The sequence below is a fragment of the Prionailurus viverrinus genome, chromosome E2 (genome assembly GCF_022837055.1).
Source record: "Prionailurus viverrinus isolate Anna chromosome E2, UM_Priviv_1.0, whole genome shotgun sequence".
Classification (NCBI taxonomy): Eukaryota; Metazoa; Chordata; class Mammalia; order Carnivora; family Felidae; genus Prionailurus; species Prionailurus viverrinus.
This window is the reverse complement of record NC_062575.1, coordinates 48,724,382-48,737,675: the sequence shown is the minus strand read 5'-3', so window position 1 is coordinate 48,737,675 and position 13,294 is coordinate 48,724,382.

Here is a 13,294-nt window from a genome sequence, read left to right as displayed (position 1 = left end):
CCTTTCCTGACACAGCACCTTTGCCCAGACAATGCCACTCATTCTTCAGGCCTCAAAGTATCACCTCTTCTTAGGGAGCCTCTTCCGTTGCCCCGCCCCCTCCCATCCAAAGTTTGACCGTTCAGGTCGAGTCAGGAGCGCCCCTCCCCACTTGGGCCCCGGGGCTTCCCCCTCCAGGCCCTAATTCAGTCCCAGCCCTGACCCATTCTGGGCAGTCGCTATCTGGTCCCCCACTGGACTGTGAGCGAGGGGTGAGTCTGGGTGTGTCTCAGTCCCTTTGGTGTCCCGTCACAGGGCCAGGCACAGAAGAGGCAAGCTCAGCAGTTCAACAAGGCAGACCGCTGCGCTGGCAAGGGAGAAGGTTAGAAAGGGCCTGGGACTTGGACAGAGATGGTTCAGACTTTCGGACTAATGGGGAAACCGAGGCCACGCTGCGCACACAAAATCAGGGACAGAGGCAAAACCCTCTTCCCTGTCACTGGCTGATCTTTACCCAAAACTATTCTTCCTGTGTCCAGAGTCATCTTTCTCAGCCGCCCCTGCCCCAATAGTCCCTGTAGATGCAGATGTTCTGGTCCCAGGAGCCCCACAGGCCCGTTATCTCCCGAGGACCTCCCACAGGCTCCCCTTAGCCAATTTCCCCATCTTCCCACACATGATGGAGACTGGCTCTTCATGGTGCTTGTCTCTCCACAGAGACCATAGATCTGGGGTTAACCTGCCACCCTCCACTTCCCCCAGCCTTGGGCTCTCAGAACCCTGGAGATGCCGAATTAACACCCCCGCCCTATCTGGTAACCTCGTCCCACCTAACCCCACAGTGCTGCATCCCTACTCCCGCCCCATCCTACTGCCATCAAGGTCATTTTTCTGGGGTCATCCAGCTCCGGCTATTTCAGCGCCCCCTTTCCAGTTCTGTTTGGAAAGCCCTGACCACCCCCACAGCGGCTCCCCCGCGCCCCGCCCCTGGGGAAATAGCCCACGTGCCCCGCTCCCCGTGCTCTCAGGGAGGTTCCGCCCCCTGCTGGAGCCCCGCCCCTCGAGGTGCCTCCTCTCCAGGCGCTAGCCCGGCAGCTAGGGCTATTTTAGAACCTTCCACGGGAGGCAGGGCCTAGCGCCCCGCCCCCTGCCCCATGCTCTTTGGAAAGCTCCGCCCTGCGTTCCAGCGGAGGGGCGGCCCGCCCGCCCCGCCGGCGGGCGGTCTCCCGGGGAACACACCCCCACCGCGCCGGCGCTCTGCGGCTCTTCGACATTCCCCCCGCCGCCCCGGCTCTCACCGGCTTTGGTGCCGGAGTCTCTTTGGAAAGGTTCCCCCCCTAGGGGCGCCTGGGTGGCGCAGTCGGTTAAGCGTCCGACTTCAGCCAGGTCACGATCTCGCGGTCCGGGAGTTCGAGCCCCGCGTCGGGCTCTGGGCTGATGGCTCGGAGCCTGGAGCCTGTTTCCGATTCTGTGTCTCCCTCTCTCTCTGCCCCTCGCCCGTTCATGCTCTGTCTCTCTCTGTCCCAAAAATAAATAAAAACCTTGGAAAGGTTCCCCCCTCCCCGAAACAGCCCCCGTGCTCCACTGCCCCCGCCGGACCTCCAGGCTCTAGCATAGCCACGTGGATGAGCACGAGCGCGGGAGAGCAGCGTCCCCTTGTGGCCGTGTCGTCAGGAACTCGCGGAAAGCCGGAGCCGTGGCTCGGAAAGAGAGACCTGCCTGACCCGATGCTAAGGCAGAAAAAGTATTTTTAAAAATTTTTTAAAAATTGTCTTAGCCATCAACAACATTCTTCAGGCTCTGGTTCAGCCGTAGGCTTCTTTAGTAAGTGCTCCCTGAGTCTTCCCATCCGGATCAGCAGTCTCCTGTGCTTCCTGGAGGAATCCCATCCCTGACCACCCTGCCCTTGCTTCCCCATCGTGGTCCCCACGCCCCTGGGCTGTCACTGTCGGCCTATGAAGGCAGGGACAAAGGCTGTCTTGGTCACCACTGTGCCCGCACAGTCGGGGCACAGAGTAAGGCTCAGACGACCAGCACCTCTTAGGGAACATTCATTTACTCCCTCAACACACATTTTGCTTTGTTTTAATAGTTGTATACAAAGGAGGTCATAAAAGTCCCCCGTTTTAAGTGTTTTGGTGATTTGGGGTTGCTTTTACAGAGTAGTACAGCCATCACCACAATCCAATTCTAGAACACTTCCATCACCCTGAAAAGATTTCTTGTGCCCATTTGCACAAGATCTACTTTCTGCCAGGTCTGTATTCTTTTCTCATTTTACCTGCATTTGTTGACTACTTGCTTCCATCAGATATTAAGTGCTGAGGATACACTATGACACACGCAGGCTCTGCCCTTCAGGGAAGTCAAAGTCTGGTTGGGGCAATGGCTAATGGGAAAATATGTCCACTCATTCATTCATTCAAAAATATTTATTGATGTTTATTGAATGCCTTCGATGTGCCTAGGACCTAGGGATAGAGCGTGGTGGGGGAGGGGGATGAAAAAATCCTGCTAAGCTGTAGTTGATATTTTAATGAGAGGATACAAAATAAGGAAATAAACAAGGAAATGTGTGATACAATGGCTGGTTGAGTGCTATGTCATGTTAGGAAGGGAAAGAAGCCGAAGGAAGGGAAAGAAAGTGATGCGGTGTGGGTTTTTTTTTTTTAATGTTCATTTGTTTATTTTGAGAGAGGGGGCATGGGGGAGGGACAGAGAGAATCTCAAGCAGGCTCCACACTCAGTGCAAAGCCCGATACGAGATCCCACAAGCCTGGGATCGTGACCTGAGCTGAAATCAGCAGCCGGACACTCAACCGACTGAGCCACCCCGGTGCCCCTCTGTGGTGTGATGTTAGACAGGGTGTTCAATCGTTCTCAGCACGTCTCTGAGAAGTAAACATTTGATCAGGAACGTGACCTCTTTTATAATAAAATGTTGACTATCTCATGTAATTTATTGTATACTGTACTGAGAGGGAAAAGCAGATGGTTATATGGGTACAGAATGGTTGAAAGTGAGTAGGTTTTTTACCCCTGTGATCCTGGGGCTGACTGGGAGCTACAGCTCGCTGCCACTGCCCAGCCTGAGGGTACTGTACCCCATATAAATGAATCCGGGTGGGGGGAATTATAATTCAAAATCTGAAGTAGTTTCTACTGAATGCACAGTCGAAAAGTCAAAAAATCATAAGTTGGGGACGGTCTGTATGATGAAGTTTTGGGGTGAGGTGGGGTGGTCCGGGGCCAACAGCCAAGAAAGAATTCTTGAAGACGTCTTTGATCTTCAAAATCAATGGTCAGTAAAATCAATGGTGATTTTATCAAAGCACGGGGACAGGACCCGTGGGCAGGAAGAGCTGCACTGGGGTCGTGACGGGTAACTGATTACATACCTTCAGGTTGGGAGGGGGTCAGGGATAGCGTGAGTCTCGAAGGTATTTGGGGAGCAAGGTTGCCGGGACCTTGAAGGGCTAGCTGTTGCTAGGGAAACGCCATATTACTATTTAGTAGAACCTCAGTCATGGGACCCTTCAGATGTATATGCGGGGGCCATAAGCTTGGAGTATGATTGCCAGCATGTATCTCGGGGGAGTGGAGATAAAGGAAGTTTCCAAAGGAATTTTTCTATGTTAAAGGAACTTAGAGGAGCCTGGGGGGTCAGGATACCCTGAAGCCAAGATTCCCTTTCGCCCCCGGCAAAGTGTCAGCATGGGGCAGCTGAGCTCCTAGAGGTCACTCCGCCAGTTTCAAGGACTTGTCAATGGGCTGTGGGCAGTAAAGGAAGTCATTTTTCATTCGCCTTAGTTTCCCACATCACCGTGGCAAGCACTTAAGCCCCTTTCCTGTGCTCTCGGGGAGCCAGGAGTGTCCGAGGAATATCACACAGATCCCTCCTGGGGGGTGGGGGGTGCCAGCCTGTATTTTGCCCTCATCATGTAGTTTATTATTATTTTTTAATGTTTTATTTTACTTTTGAGAGAGAAAGAGGTAACGTGCGAGCAGGGGAGGGGCAGAGAGAGAGGGAGACACAGAATGGGAAGCAGGCTCCAGGCTCTGAGCTGTCAGCACCCAGGCGCCCCTCAGCTCAGGTCTTGAGCTCATGGTTTTGAGTTCAAGCCCCACATTGGGATCTGCGCTGGGCGTGGAGCCTACTTAAAAAAAAAAAGGAAAAAGAAAAAGATACAGCATAAGGAATAGTCAGTGATATTGTAATAAGGTTGTATGGTGACAGATGGTCTGTATACAGATGTTGAATCACTATGTTGTACACCTGAAACTAAAGGCACATTGTGTGTCAACTATACTCAAATAAGAAAAAAAAAATTAGTAAAAACAAAATGAAGGAAAATGAGAGAAATCTGAGGATCTGGTGAAATTGTCATCAAGGTTCCCTACGGCCTTTATCCAGCAGGGAAAAGGGGGACAGGAAAGCAAAGGAAAGGAAAAGGAGAGGAGAGAAGAGGGGAGGGGAGGAGAGGGGAGGGGAGGGGAGGGGAGGAGAGGGGAGGGGAGGGGAGGGGAGGGGGGGAGGGGAGGGGAGGGGGGAGGGGGGAGGGGAGGGGAGGGGAGGGGAGGGGAGGGAAGGAATTAACGTAGAGAGCAGGTAGGAGCAGTAACTGAAAAACAAAAGGAAACTATCCTGTTTTGATCCCATGGAATTGAGACTTCTCAATAAACCATTTCCACTTAGAATTGGGACGTGGAGGCCATGACCCAGGTGGATGGTATTGGACGCTGGTTGTACAGGGGTGGGTCTTGCGTTAGTACCAACACGAGCCCAACTGTAATTTCCAGAGATGTCTGTAACAACGTTTCCCATTCCATATGTTTTCCCTGAACCTTGACACCCCTCTCGTCGAGGAGCGAGGCTTGTGTGCCCTCTCTCTGGAGGCGGCTTCCGCCTCTTCTGTGAAACACACTTGGGGCCTGAGCCACCCTGTGAGAATGCCAACCGCCCTGAGGTCACTAGCCTGTGAGGAAGCCCAAACGGATCCACGTGGAGAGACCACGTGGAAAAGCCCTAAAACAACATGGGGAGAGAGAGCTGCCCGCCCGCCCGTCCCCAGCTGCTTCTGTCCCTGCTTCAGCCACTAGCTGATTGCAACCAGATGAGATCCGAAGCCAGAACTGCCCCGGCGGGATCCTGCCCCCAAATCTGACCGCAGGCATGGTGAGAGATAATAGCCTGACTGTTGCTTTAAGCCACTATGTTTTGGAGAGATTTGTTACCCAGCAATAGTAACTAGAAAGAGGGTGAGTGCAGAACATAAGTAGCTTGCAGAGAATTGCAGCCTTCAGAGCTGAGCAAGATCACATAGTGACAACAAGGGCAGATGGCATTAAGTGCATTCTGTGTCCGAGCACCGTTTTAAGTGCTTGGCATTAACCAACTAATTTTTTTTAACGTTTATTTATCTTTGAGAGACAACGGGGGGGGGGGGGGGGTAGCGGGCAGAGAGAGAGAGGGAGGCACAGAATCCGAGGCAGGCCCCCAGACTCTGAGCTGTCAGAGCCTGATGTGGGGCTCGAACTCATCAGCAGTGAGATCATGACCTGAGCTGAAGTCGGATGTTTAACCCACTGAGCCACCCAGGCACCCCTAGCCAACTAATTTAATCTGCACAGCAACCCTAGGAGGAGTGCGTCATTATTATCTCCTTTTTACAAATGGGAAACTGGGCAGAAAAGACAGCAGAAAATGGCTAAGAACAATCCGCACCCCGGTTGTAGCTTCAGCAGCTGGTGTTTACCACTCACCTTACCAATGAGGTACATGTGACTTGGCTCCGCCAATCTGGGCGTTCAGCCACAGGGATTGGCCCTGCGATGGGCATGTGACTAGATCTGGCATGATCGCGTGACCTCGGCCCGCCAATCAGAGCCAGCCTCATTACTTTGGCAGGGAAAGCTGAGCCAAAGGTGCCCTCCTTTAACTTCGGGTTATGAATGAGGTTCCCAGAGGTGGAAAGGCTGCTGGCAGCCATCTTGGGAAAAGACGGGGCACTGGAAAAGATGGGGCAGAGGGATGGAAAGAAATCGGGTTCTTGGTGACGTTGCTGAACTGTTGTATCAACTTTAGCTGAAGCCAGCCAAGGGTGGATTTTCCAGTCACAAATTCCCTTTACAGCAAAAGCCATTGGAGTCAGCTTTTCTGTTACTTGCATGAGACTAATAAAACATATTTAACAACCAGTACTTTGGGCACTAAGCGATCAGCGTGTTTCGTTGCTGGGCCGGACAACAATACTTTCCTTGCTGCATTGTGGGGAGGGCTGGGAAGTCCTGGGGGAGGGACCGGGGCAGTTGGAGTGGTCATGGTGAGGGATACTTTGTGGGCCTCAGGGAAGCATGATTTTACCAGCCAACCCAGAAATATTTTAGTATCTCAGCAATCGACATGGCAAGATAGTTTATCCGAGCTGAATGTTCTACTTTACTTGCTGACTGATACAACCGCCTTTTGACATAAGCTAGTGTGAATGGATTTCTGTTTCCTGCAACTGGAAAAAAAGACATCCTTTCATGAACCTGAGTCATGAATCAAACCTTTAGGAAATAACAAATAGCAGTGAGATCTGGCTTTAACCATAGGAGGTCATTTCAGCTTTGGGTCAGGCAGCAACCCTACGGAGATTTTGACTGAGCTGCCAGAGTCCACACCCTTTGGCCCAGGAATCCTGCTTCTGGGACATACAAGGATGTGGATCGCGGCATTATTTATAATGGGAGGAAATTGGAAACAGCTTCAATGTCTGGCAACGTTGCCTCGTTGAATAAACATCGTGCAAACATTAGAAATTGTGTTTACACAAAGATGTTTTAACAGGGGACCAGCTTACGTTTTAAGAAGGGAAAAAGTAGGGCTGTATAAACAATTTGCTCACACAGTTATGTAAAATACGCGCGCGCACACACACACACACACACACACTTTCTTATAGTCTGAATAAAACAGAAAAGACTGAATGGAAATACATCAAAATGTTAACTACAGTAGTGATGTGGGATTTTCAGGCAAAGGTATCTTTGTCTCTCTAGTTTCCTGTATTTTCCAAGTTGTGCTTAACAGACAAAAGATTTATTCATTTATTTGTTTCCTTAGAAATGTTAAATTTTGTTAAAGATTTTTTTTTATTAAAAAAAATTTTTTTAACGTTTATTTACTTTTGAGACAGAGAGAGACAGAGCATGAATGGGGGAGGGTCAGAGAGAGAGAGGGAGACGCAGAATCTGAAGCAGGCTCCAGGCTCTGAGCTGTCAGCACAGAGCCTGATGCGGGGCTCGAACTCACCAGCCGTGAGATCATGACCTGAGCCGAAGTCGGACGCTTAACCGACTGAGCCACCCAGCCGCCCCTTAAAGGTTTTATTTTTAAGGAATCTCTGCATTCAACGTGGGGGTTCCAAATTACAACCCCAAGATCAGGAGGCATGCGCACCATGGACTGAGCCAGCCGGGTGCCTCCAAACTCTTTATTTTCAAAAATTTTAACTTAGATTATGAACATTTCCAGATACAGAAAAACAGAGCGACAGTAAACCCACATGGGGCCCATTACCCAGCTTCAAGAACCATCAATATTTTCCCATTTCATCCTCTTTCTCCTCCCACTGTTTTGAATACTTAAACAAACAAACAAAAAAGTGACAGACATCACATCCATTTAAACACACTGAGCATCTAAAAAGGGGGAGGATGGGGCGCCAGGGTGGCTCAGTTGGTTGAGAGTCTGACTTTGGCTTAGGTCATGATCTCACAGTTTGAGAGTTTGAGCACTACGTTGGGCTCTGTGCTGACAGCTCAGAGCCTGGAGCCTGCTTGGGATTCTGTCTCCTCTCTCTGCCCCTCCCCACTTGTGCTCTGTCTCTCTGTCTCTCAGAAATAAGTAAATGTAAAAAAAAATTTTTTAAAGGGGAGGAGTGTATTTCCTTACATAACTACATCGCCTAATCACATCTAATGAAACTGACACTTTTTTAAAAGTTAATTTACTTTAGTAATCCCTACCCCCAATGTGGGGCTCGAACTCATGACATGATCAAGAGTTGCATGCTCTTCTCTCTTCCGACTGAGCCAGCCAGGCACCCCAACACATTTCTTTTTCTTTCTTTCTTCTTTCTTCTTTTCATGATTTTATTTTTGTGAGCGAGAGATTGTGGAGGGGCAGAGAGAGGGGAACAGAGGATCTGAAGCCAGCTCTGTGCTGACAGCAGAGAGCCCTATGCAGGTCTTGAACTCACAAACTGTGAGATCATGACCTGAGCCAAAGTCAGACAACTTACTGAGCCACTCAGATGCCCCCCTCAACACATTTCTTTCCTTCTTTCTTTTTTAATTTTTTAATGTTTATATTTATTTTTGAAAGAGAGAGAGAGTGGGGGAGGGGTAGTGAGAGAGGGAGACGCAGAATCGGAAGCAGGCTCCAGGCTCTGAGCTGTCAGCACAGAGCCTGACGCGGGGCTCGAACTCACGAACTGCGAGGTCATGACCTGAGCGGAAGTCCGACGCTCAACCGACTGAGGCACCCAGGCGCCCCTAATAGCCAGTCCTGGTTCTGGCTACATTTATTGTATTTGTTCTTGGTTGTGTTGGTGGTGTTTTAAAGAAGCTCTACTCCCAATGTGGGGCCTGAACTCAGGACCCCAAGATCAAGAGTCGCATGCTCTACCCAATGAGCCAGCCAGGCACCCCTGCTTTTGTTTTTTTTTCACATTCTTATTTACAAACAGTGAACGTCGTGTGCATGTGCGCGCCCGCGTGTATGCAGGTGTGTACAGTTCCAGGAGTTTTGACAAATGCAGAGTCATGTTAAGGACCATCACAACTAGGATTCCTGGCAATACCACCACTCCAAAAATGCCCCGGGGCTTTGCAGTCAAGCGCTTTTGGTTTTTGGGTTTCCGGTTTGGGGTTTCGTTTTTGTTTTTTCCTAATGGGAGAGAAAGCGACAACCAGAGCCGTGAACTTACTTAAAATTCCAAGTACGGGGTTAGGTAGGAGACCTGGGGCTCCAGTCCTGCTCTCTGCAGCTTGGGGCCTTCCCCTCTCCGAGCCTGTTTCCTCATCTGTAAGGTGGGTGCTATGAGGGCCCAGTGAACTAGGAAGGTGGTCAGGAAGCTCTCAGCGACAGCAGGGGTTGGGCTGATCGGCCCTTCCTTCTTTATTTACAGCCCCCTAGACCAAGTCATCTGGTCCAGGCACCAGGCCTGCGCAGATGAGCCTGCACTCCTTGGCTCCTCCCCTCTCTCTCCCCAAAGCCAATCAGACACAACGTTCTGTGGTTTCTACCTTCACTGCGACTGGAATTGATCCAGTTCCCCAGCGCGGAGACCCCAGGGCCAGTCCCACCTGGGTCCCTGCCTGGCCTTCGGCCTTCCCTCGTTTCCCCTGGAGCCCACTCCCCCTCTCCACACCCCCACCCCCAGCTTCCTAAATCACGCCACACCCTTCCGTATCCCACAGGATATCACAGAGGCCTGCCAAGTGCCCTCATGCCCTATATGGCAAAATCATTTCCAGTAATAAACAGAAAATGAAGCGAGCAATATTAATGGCCAGACGAAAAAGAAAATGCAGCGTGAACATTTTCTTTTCTTGAGCCTCATATATATAAAACCTTGCCAGTAAAAATGAGTTTAAAAATAAACATTACAGTACAAAAGAGAAAAAAAAAAGCACTACTGTTTATTCAAAGTTTATTCCAAGATTCAGAGTCTGAACTTGGGTCCTTTGGTTATAGTCTGATGTAATAAAGCTTTATGTAAATAATTGTGAGAGGTTTTTTTTTTTTGGTCCCCCCCCCCACCTTCTTGAGAGAGAGATTGGGAGGGAGGAAGGGAGACAGGGAGCGAGAGAGACACAGAAACAGAGAAACAGAGACAAGAGAGCGTGCATGCGAATAAGCAGGTTGCATTTCAAATGGCTACTTTAAGGGGAAGGTTCAGCTCTGAGTCCCACCTTCCAGACACTGGGCTCTGAGCACTGGGGGGCGCGCCCCCACCCCCACCCCAGGATTTAGAGCAAGGGCATAGCAGAAACGTTACCTCTCAGGCCTTGGCTGCCTCGTGAAGCTCCATCCCTCCCCTCCCCACCCCCAGCACCCAACTTGGCCCAGCCCCCACCCGCAGCCTGTGTCCTTCGAGGAGGGCGGCCTTGAACTGCGCGGGGATGTGAGCTTAGCGAGCCAAGGGGAGGAACTGAGGCGGCGGGCAGGGTGTGCGGACATAAAAGCACCTGTCGTGGGAAAGAAGGGCGTGAGGGCTGGAAGTGGCCTGTTTCCTAAGCTGAGTGGTGGGAAGGCGGAGGTTCTTTTTTTTTTCTCTCTTTTTTTTTTTTAACTGTTTATTGAAGCAGACGCACGTGCAAAACAGTACAAACCCGTAAGTATACAGCGGAATGAATTTTCACCAGTTGAACACACCCGTGCCACCAGCTCCCAGACCAAGAAACATTTCCAGGCCCCCCCGAAGCTCCTCTTTTCAGGCCATGCCCCCTCCCCTCAAGGTCACCATCATTCTGACTTCTGACTGCATCACTGCATCCACTGCATCGATGGGTTTTTTTCCTGCCTTGAATTTTATGTAAATGGAGTCAGAAAATACATTCTCATTAGTGCCTGGCTTTTTCCACTCGACACTGTGAAATTCAGTCTCCTTAGCACGGGTAGTTATAGGGTGTTCTCACTGCAAATTCCGTTGTGTGACTATGCCCAGTTTATTTATCCATTCTCCGTTGGTAATGAGGGAGTGAGCCAAGTGGTAAGAGTCCTCCAGGCAGACAGAAAAGTCGGTGCAAAGGTCCTGAGGTGAGAACACGTCTGGTATTTTAGAAGAACAACAAGGAGATCCCTGTGACTAGAGAGGAGCAAGCAAGGGGTGGGGGGGGGGGAGGGGGAGATGAGGTCAGACAGGGAAAAAGAAGCAGATGGTGAAGAGACTTATGGGCCACGGTGTTGAGTCTGGCTTTTACTCTGAGTGAAATAGAGCCAAGGGAACGTTCTGAGCAGGGGAGGGACTTGATCTGCCTTGGGTACTCAGAATCCCTCTGTGTGAGGGAAGAGAGCCCAGGGACAGGGGCGGGAGAGGAAGCCCAGGGAGGAGGAGGAGGGGGAACGGAGCCAGGGGGGTAGAAGCAGTGGAGGCAGCCAGAAGTGTTTAAACTCAGAATACATTCTTGTGCATGTGATTAGGGATATATTTGATTGACGTCTACCACCTTATTTTGTGATTCTGTTCTCATTTTTGCAATGAGTTCCACCCCCTCTCATTTAGGCTTCTTTAAAGTGGTTGCATATTTGGTTTGGTTTTGTCTTATGTTGTCTTTCTCTCCCTTTTCTCTCCACTAGTTTGCAATCTATGCATCATTTGTATTTTTTTTTAGTAGTAATCCTTTTTTTTAGTAGTAATCCCATGCACCCTTTAAAAAAAATTTTTTTGAACATTTACTTATTACTGAGAGACAGAGAGAGACAGACCGTTAGCAGGGGAGGGGCAGAGAGAGAGGGAGACGCAGATTCTGAAGCAGGCTCCGGGCTCTGAGCTGTCAGCACAGAGCCCGACGCAGGGCTCGAACTCACAAACGGAGAAATCATGACCTGAGCCCAAGTAGGACACTCAACCGACTGAGCCCCCCAGGCGCCCCTACCATGCACACTTTTTAAAATCAGGTCTGACGTTCAATTGAGAGTTTAATCGTTGGGGCGCCTAGGTGGCTCAGTAAGTTAATTGCCTGACTTTGAGTTTCTGCTCAGTCGTGTTATCAACAGTTTGTGGGTTCAAGCCCTGCGTGGAGCTTCGTGCTGACAGTGTGGAGTGCCCTTGGGATTCTCTCTCCCTCTCTTTGCCCCTTCTCACTCTCTTTCAAAATAAACTTTTAAAAAAAAATTTTTTTCAACGTTTATTTATTTATTTTTGGGACAGAGAGAGACAGAGCATGAACGCAGGAGGGGCAGAGAGAGAGGGAGACACAGAATTGGAAACAGGCTCCAGGCTCTGAGCCATCAGCCCAGAGCCTGACGCGGGGCTCGAACTCACGGACCGCGAGATCGTGACCTGGCTGAAGTCGGACGCTTAACCGACTGCGCCACCCAGGCGCCCCCAAAATAAACTTTTTTTAGAAAAGAGTTTAATCAGTATACCAGACACTGCTTGGATCATGAGCCCCGTGTGCGGACCGAAGGTGTGTTCACTGGTGACTGTGTGAGCATCGGCCACTAGGGGGCAAGGGCGACTTGGGATGTGCCGGCGCTCAGTGACCGTCAGGGGCCGCTGCTGCTCTCCTCCCGTGAGTGCGGTGACCACCTGGACTGTTTCCCTCTGGACATTCCAGACGAGAATGCATTGGTCCCCGATTTGGGCCAAGGGCCTCACAGCACCGAGGCTGAGGATTAGTACAGGGGATGTAGGCAGGGTAAAGGCTAGATCCTTGATACACGTTGCAGGCCTCAGGGGGACGGGGGGGGGGGGGGGGGGGAGGGGGGGGAGGGGTAGTTGGGTTTCTCAAACCCACCCCACCCCACTCCCAGGATGCTGAAATTCGACCTCAAAGTTTTCCAGCACTGTTGGTCACCCCTGTCCCCATTCCTGGGACATTTATACAGGAAGGTGGTCATGGGAGGAAATGGGATGCCCATGGGCTTCCCGGCAGGGGTGCTGGAGGGAATGAGAATAAGGGAATTGCCTACGTTTGTTTGTGTTTTTCTGCTGTGAATGTCCAGAGCTTCAACAGATTCTCAAAGGGACCTAGAACCCCAAACACAGACTGTTTAGAACTCTATCTCTTCCTCCAGGAAGCCTTCCCTGATGTTCTCTCAGACTCATGAAGTGCCTCCTCTGGGTACCAACGGCCTCAGATCTTCCCCTCTGGGCCCTGACCCCTCTACCTTTGCCTTCCCTGTCCCAGAATAGATTGTCACGTCTGGAAATGTGTCTATGTCCCTCACTGCAGCTCCATGAAGGCAGGGACCAGGGATTTCTTAAGGCACCAAAAATGTCACCATCACATTGTTCAACGCAGGGACTGACAGACTGAAAAAAAAAAAAAAAGGCATTTGAAAGATATCTTCTGGGGTACCTGGGTAGCTCAGTCATTTAAGCGTCTGACTTCTGCTCAGGTCATGATCTTGCAGTTCATAAGTTCTGGCAACGTGTGGGCTCTGTGCTGACAGCTCAGAGCCTGGAGCCTGCTTCGGGTTCTGCATCTCCCCCTCTCTCTCTGCTCCTCCCCTGTTCATGTTCTGTCTCTTTTGAAAACAAATAAACATTACATTTTTTTTTAAAAGATATCTGCCTTCCTTAATCTAGACCTTCGC